Source organism: Microtus ochrogaster, chromosome 2, assembly GCF_000317375.1.
Source record: "Microtus ochrogaster isolate Prairie Vole_2 chromosome 2, MicOch1.0, whole genome shotgun sequence".
Lineage (NCBI taxonomy): Eukaryota > Metazoa > Chordata > Mammalia > Rodentia > Cricetidae > Microtus > Microtus ochrogaster.
Window position 1 is genome coordinate 36187989 of NC_022010.1, and position 5510 is coordinate 36193498.

General features: G+C 47.0%; 1 protein-coding gene across 5 annotated transcripts in view; it reads left to right on the forward strand.

Moving 5' to 3' along the window:
• Window positions 1-1773: 1773 nt before the first annotated feature.
• Window positions 1774-5510, forward strand: part of Il1rap (interleukin 1 receptor accessory protein) — a 148935-nt gene continuing 145198 nt past the window's right edge. For 3 of the 5 annotated variants that reach the window (XR_003378064.1, XR_003378065.1, XM_013351694.2), the window contains exon 1: window positions 1774-2166. The gene's annotated coding sequence lies outside the window, so the exon portion shown is untranslated. The remainder of the gene's footprint in view (window positions 2167-5510) is intronic. The other 2 variants (XM_013351696.2, XM_013351700.2) reach the window with 2 other exon arrangements.

Below are 5510 nucleotides of genomic sequence, written 5' to 3' on the forward strand. Positions count from 1 at the left end.
AGGAAAGTCAATGCTGACTGCCAGGGTTCTGACTTTTGCATCTTCTACTTGTTGACTTCTAGCTTTGACAAATTTTCTTCTTATTTTCAACATAGCACCCTATCTGTTGTTGTGAGGGTTAAGTGAATTAATATATCGGAAACCATTATAATTGATTTATGCTTTCTATTTTGTAGGTAATCAATAAAATGCTTAATAAGTGTACTACACTAAAAAAAAAAGTTTGTTCCTGGAATATATTTAATGAATAAACCAAAGAGCTTTTATGTTTGTTTAAAAGTTATCATCAATAACTTTTAAAACATTCTGGATTATTTTCTCTTTGGATCAGTGACAATCCTGTGGGCATGTTCGATGTGCTAGACAGCCAGACATAAATAATGGAGTGGGTACATTTTTGTTTTTGACGTAAAAAAATGTGACATGTGACCATCTCCGTAACTTTTTTTTAGGAGTTATTACAGTCTGAATAAGAAATGTCCCTTATAGGTATGTGTGTTGAACAACTGATCTGTTTTGGAAGGTTCTGGAAACTGAAGGAGGTGAGCTCTAACTGGATGAGGGCAGCCCATGCAGCATAGATGTGACACTTCTCTCTGGTCCCTTTCCTTCTTTCTTCCCTCTGCTTCCGGTAGGCTAGAAAGTGAACTGTCAGCCCATTTCCCATATTCTTCCTACAGCGCAGCATCCAGAGGCACAAAACCGAGCCGAGGACTGATCTAAATTTCTCAGACTGTGAGCTAAAGGAGGCCTTCCCACTACTTCAGTTGCTCTCTCGGGTTTGGCCAGCACAAAGTAAAGGTAACTAAAACACTAGTGACGCTCCGCCAGGTCAGAGATCTGTCTGAGGTTTGAACAGCCAGTATTCTTTAGTAAGTCTGGTATTTCCTGGCTATCATTTGGTTCCCACTCACTCAGGCCCTTTCCTCTTACACCCCTTTTTTCATTGCTTAATTGCTCCGTCGGGGACTCGATTTCTTAAACAAACAAATTAATAAGACAGTTTTAGTAGCTTGGAAGTGGAGCAGACTTCAGGGAGGTGGCAAAGAGCAAGGCCTTGTGGAAAGAGACAAGTGTGTTTGGCAGATTGCCTTAGTTGGGGGATACTCTGTGATGGGGACAGGGTTTGAAGGGTCTTGCTTTCAGGGAGGCTCTTGAACAAGGAAATTGACTCAAGGAAGGCCATTATAAAGCTCCTTGGATGATTACATAAACTGCAGTGTAGACTGGAGATGGCAGCTGAAGCTTCTTTAAGGACCCGGAGACGTGAGAATGAATGAATAGGAAATTGTTGTCTTCTGTAATCGATTATTTCACTCGCTCGCCCGTGTATTTTTTATTTTTAATTCCAGCTTACTCGACCTGAATACCAGCCTTGTGCCTCTCACTGTACTAGCTGCTGGTTACGAACAGTGGACGATACTGATTAAGTCCTAAGGTCAGGATGGGCGCTCTCTTTCCAGTGACCGCCACTTCTAGCAGAGCAAAAGAGATCTCCTGACTGCGGACACCGCTCTGCTGCTTCTGGTTCCTGTTGCTCTACGAGCTCGGCGGCACATGGTGGGCTCTCCAGGGTGCAGCCTGAATTGAATCGCGGCCAGTAGTGTGTGACAGGTGAACGCACAGACGGAAGGAGATTTGTGGTAGTGTCGCTCTGGGCTGCAGGACCGAGATTTTGCAAGAAGCAAGCCGGTGCGCCTAGGTGTGCAGGGGGGCGCCGTACCTGCCCTGAGCGTTTGGCTGCGCGCCCGGCCAGCTGCAGGGCTAGCCTTTCCTCGCGCGCTCCGCCCCGGCACCGCTGGCCCACGCGGGGGCACCCAATGCAGCCCGGCATCCGCCCGCAGGCGGGCCCCGTGCGACTCCTCCTCGCAGCGGGCGGGACTGGCCCGCGTGCCGCCCCCACCCCACCCTTGGGAAGCTCGGCTCGCGGGCGGAGCGCGAGCCAACAAGGCGGGTGGAGCCTGTGGCCGGATCCCGGGGCCAATCGCGCGGTGGCGGGGGAGGAGCCCCGGAGGGGAAAAAGAAAGTGCGGCGGAAAGTAAGAGGCTAGTCGGGGGACGGCTGTCAGGATCTGGATCTCCTGGTCTCAGCTTGGACCCGGCTTCGGAAAGAGACAGTGGCCGGTCACCCTGCACTCATCCCGTCGCTGTCGCGGAGCCCAGGAAGGTGAGTCTCTCGTTGCAGGGAGCACTGGGTTAGAATGGCCAGCCACAGTAACTCGAGGTAGTAGGATTTTTATAGATAAGCTCCTACAACCCTTCTGTTTCACAGACGGGAAAACTGAGACACAGGGCCAGGCAGAAGCCAGGCTAAACGCGCTAACACTACTAGTTAGTGCGGTGGTCGGGATTTGAACTCAACAACCCAAAACCCTGCCTTTGCTTTGGTATCGCAGTCGTGGGACAGCTGCCCGTGGCCGTGTGTGGGTTCTCAGCCCCTGTGAGAGATCGCTACACCAGCTTCCAAGTGCCTGGGGTTCTCCGGAGCGCGCTGTAAGCGTGAGGCGAGCAGGAGGCTGTGTCCCAGAACACCCACACTCCATCACGTCGCTTGCAGCCCCAGCAGTGACAGCCTGGGGAGAGGCTGCCAGCAGCCTTGCTAGTGCCTTTCCTGACCTGCCTTTTTTTTTTCTTCCCGAGCAAGGCTGGTCTCTACCACAGCCCTGATGAGTTAGGACAGAGCCAGGTGCTGGTCACCACTCTCCCAGCCTTGGAGGCAGCAGGAAAGATTCTCCCTGGGGGACACAGGATGCTGTCCTTTTAGGAACAGCTGACCTCATGACAGCCTGGAGGTGCCTTCTACCTCTAAGTCCTGGTTGGGAATAAGGAAGCCGAGTTCAAGAGAAAACCATAATCATGAAAGCAAACTTCTGCTGCTTCCTTTAGTTCACCCCATCGCCTTCCTTCCCTCAACACACTGGTTGTGGGATTATGAATCAGGGCCCACGGGGAAACCTTAAAACGCTTTGCAGGGCAGATTCCTGGCTAGCAATGGCCTGAAAAGGGCCATTTTCTGTCTGTGCCTGTGTTGGCTGTGTGAACTTGGGCGGATTAGCCCACCCTTCTGAGTCTATGTCAAGAGGTAAAATGGACACTAGAGTACTCTCTGGGATTTCTCGGCGTAGCTGGGAGGATGGACTTGAACAGTGTGACATGTTCAGGGTGGTATCCGGCCTGGCAACTTTGGTAAATATTGTAGGGTCTCGAGGGCTCAATGTATTTGAGAAATGTGTTTTCCTACTACTTTGGAGTGACCTTTTTAAAAAAAACTCTTAAATAGATGGTATTTTCCCCTTTTAGAGTTTGAACATTTTTAAAAAATTTTTGTCAATTTATTTATTTGTGTGTTCATTCATGTGCATGCATGTGTGTGCACTCGTGTGTGTACATGTGTGTGCATATGTGTGTGTATGCGTGTGTGTGTGTATGCACACGTTGGAAGGTCAGAGGACAGCTCTCAGGAATCTGACCTCTCTTTACACCAGGTGAATGGAACTCATTTGTGGGCAGGTGACCTTACCCGAGGGCCTGAATAGTTCTCTCCAGTGCTTTCTAAATTTTACCTCCAGGTAGACTTGTCTGTAAAATTGGCATTTGAGCAATGCGAATGTCCTCCTCGTTTTCAGATCAAGCCTCCAACCTGTGAAATGCCTTGATAGGAGGCATCTCAGGTTGGCAAAGAGGGTCTTCTATTTCAAAAGGAATTAAAAAAATAAAAGACAAGATGCGGAAGCTTGAAGTGGTAGCAATGTCCTAGATGATGCCAAGCCTTCGATTCCTGTTCTTAAGTCCATCTCACAACTTAATATTCTTGAGCTAATATCAGAAAGCAACAGAATTTTTATATGTTCTTCAATGACCCTGAAGTCCAGTCTCTTCGGGATACCGATTTGCTTTATTTAACACAAACACATACATATGCTCACACAAGCCTTCCTGTCTTACTTGTCTTTTAAAATTAAGCAGCTCCCGTAGACACACCTACACTACTTGCATGATAATTGATTTTATTTTGATCCATACAATTATTTACTACCATCTACTGGCCATGCTGCAAGTCCCTGAAATGAGTGGCTAGCATTTATAAGGGGCTGCCTTCTTCCACAGTCCACAGCAATTGCATGCAATATTGATGAACTCCAGGGAAGGAGTGGGATCCTTCTTGAGAGAAGCTGAGTGTTTGGTGTTGGTACTTCCCACACCAGACGTTGCCACAGGACAGGGTCACATCTCTTTGTAGGCTCTCCCTTCTGCTTGCATTATGATGACTTGACCAGGATAGGTCTGAATGTGTGTCTGAGAAGCCAGAGACTTGTAGGGAAGAGGGGACTATTCAAAAGAAGGTTAAACAAGGGGATGGGTTTTCAAGACTTTGAAAGCAAATCCCTTTTGGTTCCAGGTTTTTGAAGAAAGTATATTGAGTTTTATCTTTCCTGATATATATTATTATATTATTCATTGTTGTTACACCCAAACACTCTCTCTCTCTCTCTCTCTCTCTCTCTCTCTCTCTCTCTCTCTCTCTCTCTCTCGCTGTGCAACTTTAAAATTTCCAGGTGTGTTCCACACGTATTATTTTCCTCATTGCTTGTGATGACACTTGGAGATACTCATAGCCACCATATTACTAGCGGGAGGGCCCATGGTGTGGCAAAAACTATTTGATTTTAAATTCTGGATCTGATATATAAGTTATGCTGGGAAAATTCAACTTTCAGAGCTTCTGTTTTATCCAGTTCTTAAATGTCTAAAAAATGCTTCTGCTATGGTTTCATGTGAAGATGAAGTTCAATGGTCTCAACTTGCAGTCGAGAACTGCTCATTAAATAGCCCCTTCTCTTAGCTTATCTCAGTTCATTGGAAAAAAAATTAAAGTGAGACTTGCAGGAATAAGAGGTTTCCAGGGATCGCAGAGTTAGTGAATTTCTGCCCAGGAAATATAGTTCATGCTTGTGAGTTCTCCTTCAGTTTCTTTCAGGCCCCTTCTCATCACACCCTGCCACCTCTCCAGTAGAACCTGAGCAAGTTATTTTCCAGTCTGAAATTGACCTTATTTGGCTGGTGATTTCAGGTCACAAAGTGGTTATTTCTTTGCGAAGAGAAGAGTTCTTCAAAGTGGCCCTGTAGAGTTTGTGGCTTTGACCTCCTGTAGATTTCCCGCTGATGCTCGCTAGGGCAGCATTCCATTCTCATGTATTTGAGGGGCTGCAACCTAAGATCCAAGGAAGAAAAGTACTGTCAAGACATAGAGATCAGGATTATGTCTGGCTGATCTGCCTATTCTGGGTGGCTTCTTCCTCCTGCCTTCCTGTAATTGGTTAGTGGTTGGAATGATAGTTAAGGATGAAATGTCATATGTGGCCTAGCACTCTCCAGCTCTCTCATGGCTTTCATAGAGTAGAATAGAGAGAACAGCATGTGTAATGCTTGATCTTTATTGTCTACTTGATAGGATGCGGAATCGCCACTTGGGTTTATGAAACACCTCTGTGTGTGTGTGTGTTCCTGTGG